Below are 24795 nucleotides of genomic sequence, written 5' to 3' on the forward strand. Positions count from 1 at the left end.
TTCTTGCTGTATGAATGTGATATGTCCCTCTCTCCACTGCAAGGGAGAGTAGTGTGATGATGGAGGGATTGAATTAGAGAGGCCCCATAAGAAGCTTAAGGTAGGGGGATGCATTCAAAACTTTTTGTGGTGTTATTTAAACTAAACCAAACATCATATCACAACAATATTTTTAACTTATGTCTTACCCAACCTTCATATTCAGGTACCTCCTTATGGAGTATTACAGAAGGGCCGTTGTTATAGCCTTAGATTGAGTCATAATGTTAGGAGGTGTTTCCAAGGGCTTGTGAAGTAAAGGAAAAAGGTCCTTGTGAAGTTGCTAGTGGGAGTCCTCTCGGGGTGGAGGGTCTGTTTTACGTCTCTTAGGTTGTGATTTGATCCATTGAGATTGTTGCTCCCTGGGAGGGTCACGATTATTGTCTTTTAATTGAGAAGATGTGTTCAGTACATTATCCTCTGGGGGATGGATAGAGATATTTAATTTCTTGGAGACATTTTCTAGGTCTTGGAAGTTCTTATATATGGCTTGAGTGCCCTGGTGAGTAGCTATTATACTGAAGGGGAAACCCCATCGATATCGGATGTCATTGTCCTGGAGAGCTTTTGTGATAAATCTCACCTCCTTCCTCCTCTGAATAGTATGTGGGCAGAGATCCTGATATATCTGCAAGGAACTGTCTCTGAACGAGATTTCTCTTCTAGCCCATGCTGCGTGCCATAGATCTTCTTTAATGGTATAGCGTAGAAACTTAATAATTACATCCCTGGGGGGTGCAGGCGGCTTTGAAGGTGGTCTAAGAGCCCTGTGTATTCGCTCAATGTCCTCGGTCTGGAGAGTAGGTGACCTTGGTAATAAAAAGGCGCATAAGTCCTTCAGATATGATTTTAACTGATCTTGCTGGACCTCTTCTGGAACACCACATATCCTAAGGTTATTGCGCCTTCCACGATTATCCAAGTCCTCTATCTTTTCCTGTAGGCTTTGGACAATTGAATCCTGTATTGATAACTGAGTTGTATTGGAGCTGACTAAATTATTAAGAGCATCTTGCCCCTCTTCCAGGTATTCAATTCGAGAGCCCATATCTGTTAATTCTTTTTTAAGGTCCCTCATTTCTTCTTTGATAAAGGACTTTAAGGAAGCCAGGTCAGACTTAGAGGGAAGGTCTGAAAGTTGTGATTGTAGCATCTTTAATGTGTGATGATGCAAAGATGAAGATTCTATTTGTAGGTCTGAAGGGGACTTGTCTTGAGAGTGAGATGTTTCAGGAGGTGATGTCTCTGTTGATTGGAAAAAAAGTAGACACTGATGGCGTAGTCGATATTGCTTTAGGTGGTTTATCTGATTTTGGGCCTTTGCGTTGTGACATTTCAGCACCACCCGCAACTCGTCAGACAAATGGTTCAGGCCTAGACAGGATCTTGATCACTCACTCCCAGTGGCTGGTATGAGGCCCGCTGATTATGGAGTGTTAGTTTATAGTTATGTAGGCCTTGGAGTTTTAAATTAGAAAATAGGCCAGATGAAATCTAGCAAATCACATAGGCCTCGCAGGGGGTGGATAGATCGCCTCCTCTTTACACACCAAACTTGCAGGTGTAATATGATTTCTCTACAGTCTAATTATTTCTGTCAGCGTGTAGTGTTTGCGGTGGGGGCCCCCACAGTCTGGGCCATAAAACTCACCCCTGCGCAGGCTGCAGATCGATACGATGCGGTAGTACACCGGGCAGCTCAGTGGTCCTACGTTTAACCCAGGTGCCAGAAACCGCTCCAGTCATGAGTGGGGGTAATGCAGGTGGCCCTTGCGTGGCTGACTGTACCAGGTAAGTATTCCGTAAATGTGGTAAGCGAGCGCCTGCAGATTTTTCTCTCCTCTATGTAATCAAAGATGGCGGCCGCAAGTTTCACCGGGTCAAACAAAAACCACACCTAAAGTCTCCCCACGGGTCTGCAGCAAGCAAATTCTTTCTCCGCTTCAGGGCTTAAGTGTTAGCTGGTTGGGATTGGCAAATTTAAGACCTCCGCTTATCATTTATGTGTCATTAGAGCTACGACAGCTACGGAGCTCAGCTAGAACGCAGCCATGTTCCAGCATGGCTTGGCTCCGCCCCCCATCATTGCTAATGAATTTTTATGAATTTTCAGATTAATGCTTCATATTGCTTTTTGTTTATAAATAGGACTGTTTTGCAATGTATTTCTTCCAATGTTTTTATCTATTTAAATTGCCATCTCACATATGTCAGTGCTTGTGTTATTCACTATATGCTGGTATTTTCACTTACAAGTGATACGATAGTTATATTGATCATCATGTTTAGATATGTAGTATATACTGAGCTATATTATAGCACATAAGACAGTCTAATAACCTGCATCAACATGTTTCAATTATGCCCTGTTGTTAAGAATTAATCTTTCACTTTTTTTCGCAGATGCTGCTGAACAAGTGTCAGGTTGCTATGGCTATGGAAGTTACGTAGCGCAAACGTGTTGGGTGAGGAGACACTTCCAGATGCTGTCGGGAGCGCCGCACGCTCACCCTGTCTAATGTCTGTACATAAGGAGGGGTAAGTTCACTCACTGTGGGTGTTTGTTTATTTGACAAAAGGGGAGACCCCGAAACGTTATATCTTTATTAAATCTGTATGGATTAAGACCCAGCGAGTGCTGTCCCGTTTTTGATAAATATATATATATATATATATATATATATATATATATATATATATATACACATACACATACATATATACATACACACTAGATATATATACACACACACATACATACATACACACACACTATATAATATAATTATATATATATATATATTATAGTGTGTGTGTATGTATGTATGTATGTGTGTGTGTGTGTGTGTATATGTATGTATGTGTGTGTGTGTGTGTGTGTGTATATGTATGTATGTGTATGTGTGTGTATATATATATATATATATATATCTGTATATATATATATACACATACACACACACAATATATATATATATATATATATATATATATGTATATATATATATATATATATATATGAGTACAAAAGAAATATAGATATGGCGCTATTAGAATAGGGGATAAAATGAGTGGACAATGTATAGTAAAATATCAGTATATAACAGATAATCTAATGATATAAGCACAATTCAATGTTAAAACAATAAAAGGAAAGGGCTATAGTGAATATCAATGTAAGGTAGTACATAGAACTGGGACCTGTATAGGGTCTATTAAAGTGCAGTCACTTATTATTTTCACAACAAAAAAAGATGTATTCTTCTTGTAATCCGGTATGTATCCCCCTAAGGGTATGCACTTACTTCAATGACCCTCAATCAAATGAGGTAAGGATGATTCAGAAATTCTGTGCAAAGGTATTGCCTCTTAGATATGCAGTCTCTGGCAGAAGAAACTTTCTTTCTGGATTGGAGCTTGTGCCTGTCTTGGTGTCCTGGTAGAAGTGAACTTCCAATAGTGATCCCCGAACCATGCAAGAAAGTCAGAGAGAATTATATAGTGTAATACAGTTTATTGATATTACATATATATGAAGACAGACAAATACAAACTCACATTTAAAAACCTCTGAAATAAGAGGTATAGTAAAAGCATATAAAAACAGATAGTCCCAAAAACAGTTCCTATTAGGATCAGTCCTAATAGTATTGGGTCGCTGTTTCAGATAAAAGTTCACAATAAAAGTGCCAGTAAGCATAAAGGGCAATCCTCGCCCTGTATAAAACCTGACGCGTTTCCAAGCGTTCAATGTATTTTCTTCCCTTCTTCATCAGAGGTTACCATATACAATATACAGGGAGTGCAGAATTATTAGGCAAATGAGTATTTTGACCACATCATCCTCTTTATGCATGTTGTCTTACTCCAAGCTGTATAGGCTCGAAAGCCTACTACCAATTAAGCATATTAGATGATGTGCATCTCTGTAATGAGAAGGGGTGTGGTCTAATGACATCAACACCCTATATCAGGTGTGCATAATTATTAGGCAACTTCCTTTCCTTTGGCAAAATGGGTCAAAAGAAGGACATGACAGGCTCAGAAAAGTCAAAAATAGTGAGATATCTTGCAGAGGGATGCAGCACTCTTAAAATTGCAAAGCTTCTGAAGCGTGATCATCGAAAAATCAAGCGTTTCATTCAAAATAGTCAACAGGGTCGCAAGAAGCGTGTGGAAAAACCAAGGTGCAAAATAACTGCCCATGAACTGAGAAAAGTCAAGCGTGCAGCTGCCAAGATGCCACTTGCCACCAGTTTGGCCATATTTCAGAGCTGCAACATCACTGGAGTGCCCAAAAGCACAAGGTGTGCAATACTCAGAGACATGGCCAAGGTAAGAAAGGCTGAAAGACGACCACCACTGAACAAGACACACAAGCTGAAACGTCAAGACTGGGCCAAGAAATATCTCAAGACTGATTTTTTCTAAGGTTTTATGGACTGATGAAATGAGAGTGAGTCTTGATGGGCCAGATGGATGGGCCCGTGGCTGGATTGGTAAAGGGCAGAGAGCTCCAGTCCGACTCAGACGCCAGCAAGGTGGAGGTAGAGTACTGGTTTGGGCTGGTATCATCAAAGATGAGCTTGTGGGGCCTTTTCGGGTTGAGGATGGAGTCAAGCTCAACTCCCAGTCCTACTGCCAGTTTCTGGAAGACACCTTCTTCAAGCAGTTCTACAGGAAGAAGTCTGCATTCTTCAAGAAAAACATGATTTTCATGCAGGATAATGCTCCATCACACGCGCCAAGTACTCCACAGCGTGGCTGGCAAGAAAGGGTATAAAAGAAGAAAATCTAATGACATGGCCTCCTTGTTCACCTGATCTGAACCCCATTGAGAACCTGTGGTCCATCATTAAATGTGAGATTTACAAGGAGGGAAAACAGTACACCTCTCTGAACAGTGTCTGGGAGGCTGTGGTTGCTGCTGCACTCAATGTTGATGGTGAACAGATCAAAACACTGACAGAATCCATGGATGGCAGGCTTTTGAGTGTCCTTGCAAAGAAAGGTGGCTATATTGGTCACTGATTTGTTTTTGTTTTGTTTTTGAATGTCAGAAATGTATATTTGTGAATGTTGAGATGTTATATTGGTTTCACTGGTAAAAATAAATAATTGAAATGGGTATATATTTGTTTTTTGTTAAGTTGCCTAATAATTATGCACAGTAATAGTCACCTGCACACACAGATATCCCCCTAAAATAGCTATAACTAAAAACAAACTAAAAACTACTTCCAAAACTATTCAGCTTTGATATTAATGAGTTTTTTGGGTTCATTGAGAACATGGTTGTTGTTCAATAACAAAATTAATCCTCAAAAATACAACTTGCCTAATAATTCTGCACTCCCTGTAATAAAAAAGGAAAACAAAATTATTTTCCCCATATTCATAAAGGCTTGATTTGTGTCATATTACAAGAGTATACATGTGCACTTATACACATATAAAAACAGGGAGTGTACTAAAACCTGAAGACTTAAAAAAAAAATATATATATGATATAAAATTCCTGTTTATATTAATCACATAAACATTTAATACAATAAACACTTTAATATACCCATAGTGTTATCTGTTTATTTCTAAAACCACTATCTCAGAGCATAATTAGAAGAGTATTTCTAAAAAAGGGAGAAGTTATGAAAGAATATGTATATAGCTACAACTAAAATCTTAAATATATTAAAATAAAATTCTGGTTATAGAGCATAATGTTTACAGCACATACCCATACCTATATATAAGCATGTGTAGTAGCCTATTTTTAAATATATGATAATGATAAAAAATATATATATCTAAAATAATAAAAATGAAGAATATGGAGCTGGAAGGGGTACTATTTAGTATTAAAAGGGAAAGTGTGTATAGACTCATCTTATATGCTCACAAAAAGGCTGCAATGTCTATATCCACATTAAGACCTGCCGGGGTTCTGGTTCCAAATGTATGGATCCAGAAGGTCTCTCTCTGCCTAAGTAAAATTTCTCTACTACCTCCTCTATTTCCCACTCTTACATGCTCCAGGATAGTACCTCTCAGGCATTCAGGATTTTTATTGTGGACCTTTCTGTAATGATCAAATAGACTGTGGGATTTTAGGCCTTCTTTAATGTTTGTTATATGTTCATACAATCTTTTCTTGTATGGCCTAGTGGTTCTCCCTATGTATTGGAGATTACGCACACATTGGATCAAATATACAACAAATGTGGTTTTACAGTTTGTTAGATGGTTGATAGTACATATTTTATCATTTGTGGTTGAGTTCACTGTTTTCGTTGGTCTGTTTCCATTGTACATATGTTCGCAGGAAGCACAATTTAGCCTGTTGCACTTATAGAAACCTAATGTGCCTTTATTGAGCCAAGTACTTTTAGTTGAGACTGCTTTTAATTGGCTTGGGGCCACTATGGTCTTGAGATTTCTATTTTTCTAAAGATGCATATGCATATAGCCTGTTGTATCTTACATTTATGGTACATGTAGTTCAAATATGCGTTATATATATGGGAAAAATAGGGCTGCAGAATAGGTCCGTTTTATGGCCAATTGCAACATAATGTTTATAAACTTTCTCCCATTAATTACCACCATTTGATGGCCACATTGATCACATAGTAACTTCATATCATTCACTATGTAGAATATCGCATCTTTCCCTAGCATAAATTGCATAGGACTCTCATACGACATACCGGAAGTGACGCTTTGCGTGTCACAGATCCGGAAGTCCCAGTGCGTTCCAAAGCAAACCGGAAGTGACATAATTGGTCACACAAGCCGGTGAGAGGAACATTATTATTAGAAGCATTGATAGATAGCGTGTGCCACATGTAAATTGGTCCGCAAATACTGGAATTAATAGGAACTACATCCGGTCAGGAAAGGAAATAGTTTTAGGATGATTTGGAAAGCCCAATGGATCTCACTATATAAGGTAGGATTATATTGTATATGGTAACCTCTGATGAAGAAGGGAAGAAAATACATTGAACCCTTGGAAACGCATCAGGTTTTATACAGGGCGAGGATTGCCCTTTATGCTTACTGGCACTTTTATTGTGAACTTTTATCTGGAACAGCGACCCAACACTATTAGGACTGATACTAATAGGAACTGTTTTTGGGACTATCTGTTTTTATATGCTTTTACTATACCTCTTATTGCAGAGGTTTTTAAATATGAGTTTGTATTTGTTTGTCTTCATATATATGTAATATCAATAAACTGTATTACACTATATATTTCTCTCTGACTTTCTTGCATGGTTGGGGATCACTATTGGAAGTTCAATTCTACCAGGACACCAAGACAGGCACAAGCTCCAATCCAGAAAGAAAGTTTCTTCTGCCAGAGACTGCATATCTAAGAGGCAATACCTTTGCACAGCATTTCTGAATCATCCTTACCTCATTTGATTGAGGGTCATTGAAGTAAGTGCATACCCTTAGGGGGATACATACCGGATTACAAGAAGAATGCATCTATTTTGTTGTGAAAATAATAAGTGACTGCACTTTAATAGACCTTATACAGGTCCCAGTTCTATGTACTACCTTTTATATCAATAACTATTTATTGTTATGGTTTTACATTGATATTCACTATAGCCCTTTCCTTTTATTGTTTTAACATTGAATTGTGCTTATATCATTAGATTATCTGTTATATACTGATATTTTACTATACATTGTCCACTCATTTTATCCACTATTCTAATAGCGCCATCTCTATATTTCTTTTGTACTCCTATCTCTTTGGGAGGTATTGGAAAATCCTCCAACATTTTTGAGATTGGCAGCTCATATGAAATAATAGGTGTATATTACGTATATAGGAGTATTTGTAATTACAATATACGTGTCTCTAACCCTTAGGAGTGCTGTAGGGTTAACTAAGAGGTTTACCCCTATTAGTTTTCTGTCTTTCACATTATTTCTACATTTTTCCTTTTCCTATAGCTTCCCTGAGGGGTATAGAGCACCTATATACCTGGTGTATATTTACACATATATTTTTAACACCCATAATAACTGGTCTTAAGAATTCTTATTTATAGAAATATTTCACCCTTAGTTCCATTAGTCACAGTCAGACTCTCTAATATGACTGATTCTGACAATTACGAATATGGAGCATACTTTGACCCTATAAACAAAGCAAAAAAACTTTCAATAGATGAAGAGAATTTCATTGTTAATGAGAATCTGTCTATAACTGATCCCAAACATCTATTTGAAAAATTAGAAAAACTTACTAAAAAACAATGATTAAATTGGCATGATTGTACAAACTTAGAACGTTATGTCAAATATAAGGTAATACTTAAGGGTCTTAAATTTGAAAAAGTGTCAATTATGGATCCAACAGAGGTTGAATTATTGACAAAATGGGACTCCAGTTTAGAAGAGATATCATTTAAATTAATAGATATCCTTATTAGATACAGACAAAAACAAATAGTCAATCTTTCAACACAGATCACAGATATTAGAAGCAGACTCAATAATTTTAAAGTGGATGTGTACTATAAAGAATTAGATCTATCCAACAAAAAGAAAATAGATATTTTTGAATGTAAAGTGGAAACTAAAAAACGCATACAATTCTTGAGAGATTACAATCTAAAAATACAAAATAATGAGGAAAATAACAGACCTATGCCTGGTATTGATAACATGGATGAAGATGATAGTGAGGGGGCTATGGGAGGAGCAAATAATATAGAAGACCGGGTTTTTCAGGATGAATGTGAGGAGGAGATAGATAACCCCGGGGAAGGAGGATCACATCAAGACTGGACTGACATATACTCACCTGATTTTAGGGAAGATGGAAGTGAATGGAGCAAAATCCAGAAAAAGAACCATCCCACTAAAGATAGAAATATCAATAGGAATTCAAATAAAAATGGAAATAGTAGATTCTCTTACAATACACAGAGAGAAAGTGAAATTAAAACACTAAGGAAAACATTGAATAGGGTTCCCAATAAACAGAGAAATCACTCCAAACAGGTGGGCAATGACCTCAGAATGCAGGGACATATAAATGCCCAAAAACAAAAGAGGCAACAGTACTTTGATAAAAATAGGAATAATGGCCCAAACAACCAGGCTTTTTTAGGGCTACCCAACAAGGAAAATCACCCACCATTACAACAAACACAACATCTATACCAACATCCTCACATGACCCCACAATGGAGGAGACAAAGTGTAAAAAGGGTACGAGAAAGAGACCAAGGGGCTGTAGAGCAGGGAGATTGGTACGAAATAAGAAACACAAAAAAGAACAGAGCAAACACCAATTGGGAATACTAAGCAGTGTTAAAATTTTCAACTTAACAGATAAGTCTTTCCCAGAAAACTCTATGAACCTATTCAGAAAGGGTTTATCCTTCGCTCCCACTAAGGGGCCTAATCCTTTCTCATTATATATTGATCTTCAAAAATTTGTTAGGAAGCTGACATTAGATCGACATTATGAGAAAATAAATAAAGAGAAAGTAGAATTTGAAAAAACTAATACAGTAGTCACACTTTCCAATGAAGACTTAGGTACCCTTAATATTTTAGAAGAATTGGGGGGGGGGGAAACACCTCCTAATGGGACCAGTGATAATATGGTTATATACAAAGAATTCACCTCACTAAAAAAGCCTTCAATCTTTTATCCTCTGGCCTCAAAGGGTAACTATATCCCTGTTTTTGAGGACCTAGTCACCCAGGATTTTAATGATTTTTGTAAAAATTACAAAATAAAAAAAGACAATCTAAGTGTTAAAGAGAAAAAAGAATTAACAGCACTAGCAAAGGATGCAAATATTGTCATCAGGGAGGCTGATAAGGGGGGTGGAGTGGTCATCCAAAACAGGAATGACTACATAAAGGAAGCCAAGAGACTTCTAGGTGATGAAAAAACATATAATAAACTCATGAAAGATCCTACAAATGGGTTTATGAGACAATATGTTGATCTGCTAGACACAGCTAAGTTTGAAGGGTTCATAAACAATGATGAATTTTTATTTTTGGATAGGAGATTGCCAAAAACGTCTCTCTTCTATCATCTGCCAAAAATCCACAAAGATGCTAAGAACCCCCCAGGGAGACCTATTATAGCTGGGATTGATTCCCTAACATCTCGCCTTTCAGAATTTGTGGACTATTTTCTCCAACCGATAGTGCCAAAAATAAAATCATATTTAAAATATACCCCTGATACTATCAATAAAATTACGAAAATCAAATGGAACGATAATTTTATTTGGGCCACAATAGATGTCACAGCACTATACACCAATATCCCACATGATTTGGGTATAGAGGCTGTGAGCTATTGGCTGAAGGATGGAACCAACATCTCAGAGAAAAAACAACAATTTCTACTAGAGGCTATAGGTTTCATCCTAAAGAAAAATTATTTCTTATTCGAAGGTGAGTTCTATGTACAGGTTGGCGGAACAGCGATGGGCACAAAATTTGCACCTAGCTACGCCAACCTGTACATGGGTTTCTGGGAAGATAGGTATATTTGGCAAAATAATCCATATCTGGAGAATATTGTAACTTGGTTCAGATTTATAGATGATATTGTTCTCATCTGGAAAGGAGATGAGGACACTCTGGGCCAATTTTACACATACTTGAACAATAATGATATGAATCTGAATTTTACTGAAAAACATAGTGACACTGAGATAGAATTTCTGGATCTAGTACTATTCCACGAGGAAGGAGTAATAAAAACAAAACTCCACACTAAGGATACAGATAGTAATGGTTACATACATGCTTCCAGTGGACACCATCCTACATGGATAAAAAATATCCCGGTAGGACAATTTGAAAGACTACGTAGGAACTGTACGAATCTAGAGGATTATAAGAAGGAGTCCGATACCCTAACCCAGAAATTTCTTGAAAAAGGCTACAAAAAAAGATAAGTAGACACAGCATTGGACAAAATTGAAATAAATTACACAAATAGAGAGGGTCAAAATACAAATTCTGATGCAGTAGAAAGCAAATTGAGAGATCAGCAAACTAGTTTTATATCCAATTACAATGAGGGCTCTATGGGTATAAAACGTATACTTAATAAGGATTGGTACATTTTGAAAAAATATCAACTCCTCCGAAATAAAATAGGACTAAAACCAAATTGCATCTTTAGGAAAAATAGAAATCTCAAGACCATAGTGGCCCCAAGCCAATTAAAAGAGGTCTCAACTAAAAGTGCTTGGCTCAATAAAGGCACATTAGGTTTCTATAAGTGCAACAGGCTAAATTGTGCTTCCTGCGAACATATGTACAATGGAAACAGACCAACGAAAACAGTGAATTCAACCACAAATGATAAAATATGTACTATCAACCATCTAACAAACTGTAAAACCACATTTGTTGTATATTTGATCCAATGTGGGCGTAATCTCCAATACATAGGGAGAACCACTAGGCCAAGAAAAGATTGTATGAACATATAACAAACATTAAAGAAGGCCTAAAATCCCACAGTCTATTTGATCATTACAGAAAGGTCCACAATAAAAATCCCGAATGCCTGAGAGGTACTATCCTGGAGCATGTAAGAGTGGGAAATAGAGGAGGTAGTAGAGAAATTTTACTTAGGCAGAGAGAGACCTTCTGGATCCATACATTTGGAACCAGAACCCCGGCAGGTCTTAATGTGGATATAGACATTGCAACCTTTTTGTGAGCATATAAGATGAGTCTATACACACTTTCCCTTTTAATACTAAATAGTACCCCTTCCAGCTCCATATTTTTCATTTTTATTATTTTAGATATATATATTTTTTATCATTATCATATATTTAAAAATAGGCTACTACACATGCTTATATATAGGTATGGGTATGTGCTGTAAACATTATACTCTATAACCAGAATTTTATTTTAATATATTTAAGATTTTAGTTGTAGCTATATACATATTCTTTCATAACTTCTCCCTTTTTTAGAAATACTCTTCTAATTATGCTCTGAGATAGTGGTTTTAGAAATAAACAGATAACACTATGGGTATATTAAAGTGTTTATTTTATTAAATGTTTATGTGATTAATATAAACCGGAATTTTATATCATATGTATATTTTTTTTAAGTCTTCAGGTTTTAGTACACTCCCTGTTTTTATATGTGTATAAGTGCACATGTATACTCTTGTAATATGACACGAATCAAGCCTTTATGAATATGGGGAAAAGAATTTTGTTTTCCTTTTTTATTATATTTGATTGCATTGTATGTATAAAATTTTCCCTTTTTTTATATATGTACTGGGATTGGACTTACTACAGGGCTCTACTTATAATTGCATATAGCCTGTTGTATCTTACATTTATGGTACATGTAGTTCAAATATGCGTTATATATATGGGAAAAATAGGGATGCAGAATAGGTCCGTTTTATGGCCAATTGCAACATAATGTTTATAAACTTTCTCACATTAATTACCACCATTTGATGGCCACATTGATCACGTAGTAACTTCATATCATTCACTATGTAGAATATCGCATCTTTCCCTAGCATAAATTGCATAGGACTCTCATACGACATACCGGAAGTGACGCTTTGCGTGTCACAGATCCGGAAGTCCCAGTGCGTTCCAAAGCAAACCGGAAGTGACATAATTGGTCACACAAGCCGATGAGAGGAACATTATTATTAGAAGCATTGATAGATAGCGTGTGCCACATGTAAATTGGTCCGCAAATACCGGAATTAATAGGAACTACTTCCGGTCAGGAAAGGAAATAGTTTTAGGATGATTTGGAAAGCCCAATGGATCTCACTATATAAGGTAGGATTATATTGTATATGGTAACCTCTGATGAAGAAGGGAAGAAAATACATTGAACCCTTGGAAACGCATCAGGTTTTATACAGGGCGAGGATTGCCCTTTATGCTTACTGGCACTTTTATTGTGAACTTTTATCTGGAACAGCATCCAATACTATTAGGACTGATCCTAATAGGAACTGTTTTTGGGACTATCTGTTTTTATATGCTTTTACTATGCCTTTTATTGCAGAGGTTTTTAAATGTGAGTTTGTATTTGTCTGTCATCATATATATGTAATATCAATAAACTGTATTACACTATATATTTCTCTCTGACTTTCTTGCATGGTTCGGGGATCACTATTGGAAGTTCACTTCTACCAGGACACCAAGACAGGCACAAGCTCCAATCCAGAAAGAAAGTTTCTTCTGCCAGAGACTGCATATCTAAGAGGCAATACCTTTGCACAGCATTTCTGAATCATCCTTACCTCATTTGATTGAGGGTCATTGAAGTAAGTGCATACCCTTAGGGGGATACATACCGGATTACAAGAAGAATACATCTATTTTGTTGTGAAAATAATAAGTGACTGCACTTTAATAGACCTTATACAGGTCCCAGTTCTATGTACTATCTTTTATATCAATAACTATTTATTGTTTTGGTTTTACATTGATATTCACTATAGCCCTTTCCTTTTATTGTTTTAACATTGAATTGTGCTTATATCATTAGATTATCTGTTATATACTGATATTTTACTATACATTGTCCACTCATTTTATCCCCTATTCTAATAGCTCCATCTCTATATTTCTTTTGTACTCCTATCTCTTTGGGAGGTATTGGAAAATCCTCCAACATTTTTGAGATTGGCAGCTCATATGAAATAATAGGTGTATATTACGTGTATAGGAGTATGTGTAATTACAATATACGTGTCTCTAACCCTTAGGAGTGCTGTAGGGTTAACTAAGAGGTTTACCCCTATTAGTTTTCTGTCTTTCACATTATATATATATATATATATATATATATATATATATATATATATATATATATATATATACATATACACACACACATACATACTACACTGTATATAGTTATACACACATATCTATCTATCTTTTTTTTCTAGAAACCATTATTCTAAACTGCTGTACAAATTGTAGATGCATCATTTTCTTCACGATGGTAAATATTTCTACATGAAATTCTGCTTTTATGTTTTGTTATCAATATGCTTCTAGCTGACTGAGCTGAAAGAATCAATTGTATTTGAGCAGCTGCCATAATTATTGCTAAACATACATGTATATAAGTGATGGACCATCAGTAACCTAATGGTAGGAATATAATCTATGTATTTTTCAGTCCTAGTTATTATTTCAACAAGACGCTTGATGAGCTACAAAATCAGAACACATGATGGTTTTTAAATGAGAATGGAAAACATACACATTAAAATGACTGTTTAATAAGCTGGAACAATAGAGGCATAATACGGAAGAAATCTATTTTCCTGAAAGGCTTTTCACCTGTGACCATATGGTATTTTTTTGTGAATGGGGTCACCCTCAAATACTAACCTAGATTCACTGAACCATGAAGTTGAAACACCATTTGTCTAGCTAATTTTAAAGCAAGGTAATCTTTGTAATATTCACTGATGAAAACAAATTTAATTTCAGTGTTGTGAATATATATTTATCTTCACCAGATTCTCACTTTTAAAATGATTTTGCATTCAGATAAAAGAAAATTGTATGTGTTCCCATGGTGGCACACTTTATTATATGTATTAAGTTTGAGACTTATGAAAGATGGGCAGAAATTATCATAAAAATTGGTAGACTTGAAACGTCATGCAACATCTAAAGCTTGAGAAACAACGGAAAACAGATTGACTCCTTTGAATTAACATTAATACTTTTATTTTTTCAATCACAATATAAATCAGTGTTGCAGACCTCTTGGTTATCAAGGGGTTAAACCAGGACAACATTCTTCCACTTATGCCAGAATAGAACACTTATAAAAACAAACACAGTAATCTTCAATAATATCTTTAGAAGTCATTAAAGAATTCTGAACAACATATTTAAAAGGGACATTAAACACTTTGAGATTGTAATATAAAATGATAAATCGTATATATACATAAAATCTGTAATATACTTTCATTATTTATTGCGTGGCCTTTTCCTGTAATTTCATTCTGAAATTGTTAGCTTTCAGAAATGGAAGTGCAGAACACTGTTATTTTCCACACAACGATTGGCTGCACACTCTAGTGACCTATTTATAACTGTCTTTAATTGGCCACAACAGAGAAGGTAACCTAAGTTACAACATGGCAGCTTCTATATATATATATATATATATATATATATATGTCTACATATGTTTTTATGTATTTATATATGTATACGTGTCTGTAAATACATATATACACATATAAATACATAAATATATCTGTACACACATATAGATTAGACATACATATACATAGACATGTATATGTGTGTATCTCAATGTTAAAACTCTTTGCACCTGAAACCTCATATCTTTAAACCCTTATATTTTTTTGTGCACTTTTTTTAAATATTTTTTATTAGATAGTGTTAATATGAGTAACTTTGTATTTTTAATGTAATTTGTTAAACGTTTTATTCAAGTGTAACAGTTATCCTGAGCTCTGGAGTTGCACTAACCTGACGTGCATTAAATTCAATTGCGCTTGAGTAAACGCATTTACTTTCAACTTGCTAAACACACACTACTTCAGACACGGGATAAACCCCTTATAACTCGCACACTACTGTTGGAAATCTTATTGAGAGAAAATCCACACAGAGTAAAAGTTTAAGAGTGTGAGAAATATCACTGTTTACTCACGGTTAGTGCTTTGTAATATTCTCTCTGTATTAGAGCTCTGTGTCCTGTGAACCTGCCTCTACCTCTCCGCTGTTTAGCAAACCTGAGAGGGAGTCCATTCAATGTATATACCCAGCAATAATCTCCACTTCCACGACCCTGTAGTGTTTGGATAATCACGTTACACAATCATAAACTTGCACTACAATAACGCTCCTCCTACAAGTTCCCATGTACCCACAATACTGCTCATGAGCATATTGCCATCTCAAAACTGACTACAACGTTTTTAGTCTGACACCGGTACATGTGTGTTTTCTATGTTGAAAATTTTTATTTTAAAGTATGCCATCAATTAAAGTTTTATGAGACTATCCAGCCAATGACATAATTCAATGTCACTGTCAGCAATATTAAATCCAAAGTAAGAGAAAGAGACTGTTCTTTCAAATGACTGGTAATATTTTTAACTTGCTAAACACTAAGTTCAGGAAGATAAAAACATATTAATCATAGAGACTTCATCATCCTTTCTAGAAAAAAAGAACAGACAGCTAAGACCTCACTTACAGCTAGATTACGAGTTTTGCGTTATGAGTTATGGCCCATAACGCTTCATTTTCCCTAACTCTGCTATTACAACTCTTGTCGGTATAAGTGTACCGCACACCTTTTAGCCAGTCACGCAACGTCAGTTTCGCACTTTTAAAAAAGTCCTTTTTCAATGGGACCGGTACTACGAGTTTGCCTAGGAGGCCAAAAAGTGAGCGGTACACTCTATAACCACAAGATCCGTACCGCCATCTAAAGTCAGCAGTTATGAGTTTTATGCTACAAAGCTGTACCATAAAACTCATAACTATGTTAAAAAGTACACTAACACCCATAAACTCCCTATTAACCTCTAAACCGAGGCCCTCCTGCATTGCAAACACTATAATAAAGTTATTAACCTCTAATCTGCTGCTTCGGTCATCGCCGCCACTATTAAAATGTATTAACCCCTATTCCGCCACTCCCCGACATCGTCACCACTATAATAAACCTATTATCCCCTAAACCGCAAGCCCCCAACAAAATATACTTAAATAAAATATTAACCCCTAAACAGAAAGCCCCCCACAACGAAATATACTTAAATAAACTATTAACCCATAAACCTAATGCCCCCTAACTTTAGATTAAAATTTCAATTTCCCTATCTTAAATTAAATTAAAACTTACCTGTCAAATTAAATAAATTAATTTTAAACAATTAAACTAAGATAATTATTAAACTACAATTAAACTAACTACCAATTGAATTAAAACTAAACTACACATTAAAAAATCCTAACAATACTAAAAACTAAAACTAAATTATAAAACCCCCACTAAATTACGAAAAATAAGAAACAAATTATCAAAAATAAAAACGAATTACACCTAATCTAATTGCCTAATCAAAATAAAAAAGCCCCCCCCCAAAATAAAAAACCCTAGCCTACAATAAACTACCAATGGCCCTTAAAAGGGCCTTTTGTGGGGCATTACCCTAAAGATATCAGCTCTCTTACCTGTAAAAAAAAATACAAACACCCCCCAACAGTAAAACCCACCACCCAACCAACCCCCCAAATAAAATAACTATCTAAAAAAACCTAAGCTCCACATTGCCCTGAAAAGGGCATTTGTATGGGCATTGCCCTTAAAAGTGCATTTAGCTCTTTTACATGCCCAGACCCTAAACTAAAAATAAAACCCACCCAAAAAACCCTTAAAAAAATCCTAACATTAACCCCCGACGATCCACTTACAGTTCTTGAAGTCTCGCTTGAAGGATCCATCCAGCCGGCGAAGTCCTCATCCATGCGGAAAGAAGTCTTCATCCTGGCGGCCTCTTCCATCTTTACCCAGCTTACGAAGTCCTCATCCAGGCGGCAAGATGGCGTCCCTTGCATTCCTATTGGCTGAAAGATTTATATCAGCCAATAGGATTAGAGCTGCTAAAATCCTATTGGCTTTTCCAATCAGCCAATAGAATTAGAGCTGCTAAAATCATATTGGCTGTTCCAATCAGCCAATAGGATTGAGCTCTCATCCTATTGGCTGATTGGAACAGCCAATAGGATTTTAGCAGCTCTAATCCTATTGGCTGATTTAAATCTTTTAGCCAATAGGAATACAAGGGACGCCATCTTGGAAGTAGCTTGATGCAACTGTTTCCGTGTGAGCCTTCAGGCTCGCCGGAAACACGAGTTAAGAAGCAGCAGTCTTAAGACCGCTGCTCCTTAACTTGTCCGGCTGCTCTGAGGCAACGGACAGCAACCTGCCAATCACATACGATCGGGTTGATTGAAACCCCCTGCTAGCGGCAGATTGGCCGTGAATCTGCTGGGGGCAGTATTGCGCAAGCAGTTCACCAGAACTGCATGTACAATGATAAATGCAGACAGCGTATGCTGTCGGCATTTATCGATGTGCGGCGGACATGATCGCTACAGCTGATCATGTCTGTCCACACTTTAATAAATCGGCCACTTAATGTGTAATGTCCCTCCCCAACAATGACCTCATAATTCATAGCTCAATACATTGTCTTCAGATGACTATTATGAATGCAACTGAATTTGCATTCGATTACATGAAACCCAAATAGCCAACAGTCAGATCTTGGGAGCAATTATATGAATACTAAGTAACAATTTCTTGTCACCATGGGAACTTGGAACCCTGTACTTCTCGACCCTGAGGGAAAATTATACTAATGCATTTTTAAAGATAAAAGTATCACAAATTAGACAATGTCATGTTTGATTGTTAAAAACCTAATACCATTGATGGACAGAACTGGTCATCTGGCTTTAGGATTTGTAATGGGCTTAGTAAATTCCTAATATCTCATCATCCCCTTTATTCTTAGTGAATTCAAGGCTTTATGATAATTTTCACAAATCATGCTTTTCATGTGGTTTCATTCAGTGCTAGGAATAAAACAAAGGCAGCTGACACTATTTCTGTTTTCATATTGCTTATCAATAGATAAGATAAAATATGCTAAACATATCTTAATTAAATTATAGTTATACAGCAATGGAAATTGTACCACTCCACAGAAACAAGATTATATTACTAGGTATACTGTCAGGTTAATAGATCAATGGATCCACAGTATGCATAACAACTTTCAGCAAGAATACAAGGGTTCTACCATGAATGCAGTATAGTAATATGTCAAAATATTAAAACATCAACATAGAATCAGAGATTCTTTATTGCTAATATTATGACTAAGATTAATTATTGTTTAAAAACTTGTATTGCACAAGCATTCTGGATTATTACTGTACACAAATAATTCAGGCAAATTGGAGAAAGGATAGTTATCAGCCTAAATAAAAATCTAGTTATGTCTAAGGGGCATATTTATCAAGCTCTGTATGTTAAAATTACTTCTATGTATTTCCAAAAAACAGATCTTTTTTTTATTTATCTTTTAGCTAAAGAAGGGCTAGGAAAAGCATGTAAAGCGTGTAGAGCACTTCACACTCTTAAATAAAAACTTAAAATTAATTTTTATTTGCTGACAGCTGTTCACTGGGTTGGGAAACCTCAAACATTTCTACAGTCAGGGAAGGCCATTTAAAAGCAGAGTAGCCCTTTTTGTGGGATACATAATTCACCCAGCATCCTGGAAGGGAGGGGTGAATGAGACTAGGGGGTCAATTTATCAAGCTCCATACGGAACTTGATGCCCCTTGTTTCCGGCGAGCCTTCAGGCTAACCGGAAACAGAAGTTATTAATCAGCGGTCTAAAGACCTCTGCTCCATAACTTGTCCGCCTGCTCTGAGATGGCAGACAGAAATCAACCTGAATGAATATTGACACGCCCTGCTAGCGGCCGATTGGCTGCAAATCTGCAGGGGGCGGCATTGCACCAGCAGTTTACAAGAACTGCAGGTGCAATGATAAATGCCGACAGCGGATGTGCAGCGGACATGATCCGGCTATCCCTCAAAAAAATACCAGTAACCCCTCTATAAGCCCTACATCAACATCTGAACCAGATCAGAACCAAGTGAACCCACAGCACTCTGTCAAACACATAACCAAATCAGACTTTAGAATTTCTGGCCCTGCAGCCTCTTCACCAGCCACATCTGTATATGACCTCAGATAAGATCCCTGGCCCTGGTGCCACATTACTTTATTATGACTTTAGAGTATATGACTGGTCCTGTATCCGTTTCCGCCACTCAATAAGATCCATTATGGATTTATAAGATTGAAAAAATGCAGTCTTGGAAGTGTTTGCTAAAGCAGCTCACTAAATATTAGATTAAAGGGACATTATACACTAGATTTTTCTGTGCATAAATGTTTTGTAGATGATCCATTTATATAGCCCATCTGGGTGTGTTTTTGTAAAAATGTATAACCAAGCCCCAAAGTTTTAGAGGTATACTGATGTATAATGAGTCTTTTCATATGCAGGAGAGGTTCTGCTATCTGCTCTTTTCAGTGGGTGTCCCAGGCCTATCTCATTAAACGCGTTAAATTGGGAGGTTTTAAAAACGTTTTACACTGAATTTTTTATATCAGTATCTGTTCATATTATTCTTTATAGTAGTGTCTATTAGATGCTGCTAAATGAAAATTAGTGTATACTGCCCCTTTAAAATGTTAGAATAAATTTTACTTTTTGAGCTGCTGTCCCTTTATTATGTTTGCTTGGCATCCACTGGTAAGGCAGTTCATACCTCCCTGGCTTTAATATATCTGAAGCCCATCCTGTGTATGAAATATAAAATCCCATTATTGGAACAATGATCAATCTTCATGAACATGTAACCACCTTATTAGAAAGAGTAGAATCTTTAAAATGAGAAATAACACGTTCAGTGAAAGCATAGTAATTATTGTACCTACTAGCAGGCCTGGACTGGTCATTGGACACATCGGTCCAATTCCTGATGGGCTGATCAGTTACCTTAGCCCACCTACCAGTCAATCTAAAGATGCAGTGTGGTGAAGCTTAGCTGTACAAATTATTTTTCAGCCCTACCTCACTGAAGTGGTGCTCTGGGGTGATGGGAGCAAGATACCAGTAACTACGCTTTGATGTGATTCTGCTGCTATGGTGCAGAATGAAGACCGCGCATCTACAGTTCACATTCTATACTCTGCACCACAATACTGACTGGAATTGTCAGTTAGGCATTGAAAAAGTGGGGAAATGGATGAGGGGAAACAATATAATTTGCCAATAGTATCATTAAATAACAACACCAGCTGCACTGAGGGATTGATGATCTCAACTTCGCCAGATCAGAGTTTTTTCTCGCCGATCCTCGCAGGGGCTGCCCTGGTGGAATAATCGTAAAAAAGGGCAGTACCTGCAAGTGTCGAGATGTCTCCAATGAAAGCAATGGAGATCAATGGATGGAATGCTTGGGGATTCAACAATAAGATTGTATGATGCAATACTTTGCCTATAGTTTGGGACAGAAACTTGTCCATTTGAGTATATATAATCACCTTTTATATCCAGGCATGCTTATTTTCAAAGCTCTTCGCCATTTATTTAAGATAATATGTAATAATGTTTTCTTTGTAGGGTATTTAAATACAAACCCATTTAAAATTGCTGGAGAAACCCATGGTAACTCTTGTGTAAGTTTTTGTCCATGATCAAAAAAACATATAAAATATGGAGAATTCTGCTTTTTTGGGAATTAACAATGATATTTGCATCCAAGTCAGTCAATAAAAAGAGACACTTGGACACATTTTTCAGATAGTTAGGACTAGATTATGAGTGAAGCGGTATTTATAACTCATGCTTGCGCACTAACTCTGCTAGAAGCTTTTTGCGTGCGTCGGATACCACGCTTTCTACAAGTTGAAAGTAAAATGTTTTCTCTTACCCAATGCACTCAAAAACCCAAACTTACAATATCACAATAGCATTAACGCATTCCCCCATAGACTTCAATGGAACGCCAAAAGTGGAAAAAAACCTAAACTCTATGCGTGCACAAACCCGATCACATTTTCTCAAGGGGCTAACCCAAAATGAAATATTAATATTTCATATTCCAATGTTCTTCACATAGAAGAATATGTTCTATTTATTTATAAATACATAATTCTACATATATGTGATGGCTTCTTGGTTAAATATATATATAATATATAATATATATATATATATATATACATACATGCATACATACATACATACACACACATACAGTATCTCACAAAAATGAGTACACCCCTCACATTTTTTAAATATCTTTTTATATCTTTTCCTGTGACAACACTAAAGAAATTACACTTTGCTACAATGAAAAGTAGTGCGTGTACAGCCTTCATAACAGTGTAAATTTGCTGCCCCCTCAAAATAAGTCACCAAATGTCTAAACTGTTGGCAACAAAAGTGAGTACACCCCTATAGGGGGAACTGACCCCTTAGGGAACACACTAGTACCAGCCCACTCTGCTGAATGCACTCCATTTACTAAGACACTCTTTAAGCCAGCATTTTACCCAGTTCACAATTTTTTAGTCTAGACCAAAGCGATACAGTTTGTGAAGTTAGATATGCTACATCAACTTTTCCAACCTGAAGTCAATTAGATTAGTCTGACATGATCTCACTGAAATAAAACCATTCTGATATTGGTCCTCTAAATTGTTTGTCTTTATGTAAGTCATTTTTTTAAGAAACTTTCCATTCATTTTCCTACTACTGAAGTTAAACTAACTGGCATGTAGTTATCAGATTCTTCCCTACTGCCCTTTTTATAAAGAGGTACTACATTAGCTATTCTCCAATCATCTGGAACAACTCCTGTGAAAAGTAACTGATTAAATAGATTAGTTAATGGAGCAGTTAGTACTGATCAAGGTTCCTTTACATCCCTTGGATTAATATTATCAGGACCCACTAACTTTTTTACATTTATTTTTGATAATGCCAACAAAACCGTATCCTCTCTAAAAAGATTAGTGTTAAGCTCATTTCCATTTTTTGTAGGATCCGTTAATGTAGACATTATACTTCACAATCTATTGTAGAAACAGAAGTATTAATTGAGACAGTCTGCAATTTGCTTATTTCCTTCTACTATTCTACCATCAACTGTTTTCAATTTTACTATTCAACCTTAGTTTTTATTATTTCACGGATATATCTAAAGAAGTTTTTTTCCCCATGTTTTACTGACTGCGCTATCTTCTCTTCCACATGAACTTTAACCTTCCTTATTAACTGCTTAGACTATTTTTGTTCGAGTCTCCATATTTCCATCATCATCTGACTGCGTGTGTCATTTCAGCATTAAAACAGCACCGCAGCCATTACAAGTCTTGTCAGTATAGCTGTACCGCAAGCCTTTTAGCCTGTAAAGCAATGTCAGTCCTGCACTCAAAAAAATTATGTTTTTTCATGGGACTTCCATAGTGCAGCCATTACGAGTTGTGCGGTGAGGCTAAAAAGCTTGCGCTACACCCTATACCGACAAGATCCGTTCCACAATCTGAGAGCAGTAGTTATGAGTTTTACGCGACAAAACTGTTACACAAAACTCATAACTAAAGTGTTACAAAGTACACTAACACCCATAAACTACCTATTAACTCCTAAACCGAGGCCCTCCCGCATTGCAAACACTCTATTAAAGTTATTACCCATTAATATGCCACTCCCGACATTGTCGCCACTAATAAAATTTATTAACCCCTATTCCACCGCTCCTCGACATCGTCACCACTATAATAAAGTTATTAACCCCTAAACCACCACCCTCCCGCATCGCAAACACTATTTAAATATTATTAACCCCTAATCTGCCGTCCGCACACATCGCCCCACTATACTAAATTTATTAAGCCCTACACCCCCGCCACTATAATAAACCTATTAACCCCTAAACCACAAGCCCCCACAATGAAATATACTAAATTAAACTATTAACCCCTAAACTGAAAGCCCCCCACATTGCAAAAAACTAATTTAAACTAGTAACCCCTGAACCTAAAGTTCCCTAACTTTCTATATAAAAAATACACACCTAGATTATGAATTTTGCATTAGAAGCTGTGCGGTGCTAACGAGCAGTTTATGCTCACCGCTCACTTGCAGACAGCGCTGGTATTACGGGTTTTTACAAACCTGGCGTTAAAAAAAAAGTGATTGTAGAGCAAAATTTAGCTCCACATCTCACCTCAATACCAGTGCTGCTTATGTTAGCGGTGAGCTGGTAAAACGTGCTTGTGCACGATTTCTCCATAGGAATCAATGGGGGAGAGCCAGCTGAAAAAAACCCTAATCTGCTGCTCCGGACACCGCCACCACGTACATTATACTTATGAACCCCTAATCTGCTGCCCCCAACATCGCCGACACCTACATTTTGTTTATTAACCCTTAATCTGCCACCCCCTATGTCACCGCAACCTACCTACACTTATTAACCCCTAATCTGCCGCCCCCAACATCACCGCCACTATAATAAAGTTATTAACCCCTAAACCTAAGTCTAACCCTAACCCTAACACCCCCTTAACTTAAATATAATTTAAATAAATCGAAATAAAATTACTACAATTCACTAAATTATTCCAATTTAAAACTAAATACTTACCTATAAAATAAACCCTAAGCTAGCTACAATATAACTAATAGTTATGTTGTAGCTAACTTAGGGATTATTTTAATTTTACAGGCAACATTATATTTATTTTAACTAGGTACAATAGTTATTAAATAGTTAACTATTTAATAACTACCTAGTTAAAATAAAGACAAATTTACCTGTAAAATAAAACCTAACCTAAGTTACAATTACACCTAACACTACATTACAATTAAATTAATTCCCTAAACTAAAAACAATTAATTACAATTTTAAAAAGTACGAAAAAACAAACATTAAATTACAGAAAATAATAAACAAATTACATGATTTTTAAACTAATTACAAATAATCTAATCCCCCTAACAAAATAAAAAGCCCCCCCAAAATAAAAAACGTTACCCTACACTAAATTGCAAA

Source organism: Bombina bombina, chromosome 1 (assembly GCF_027579735.1).
Source record: "Bombina bombina isolate aBomBom1 chromosome 1, aBomBom1.pri, whole genome shotgun sequence".
In the NCBI taxonomy this organism is placed as follows: domain Eukaryota; kingdom Metazoa; phylum Chordata; class Amphibia; order Anura; family Bombinatoridae; genus Bombina; species Bombina bombina.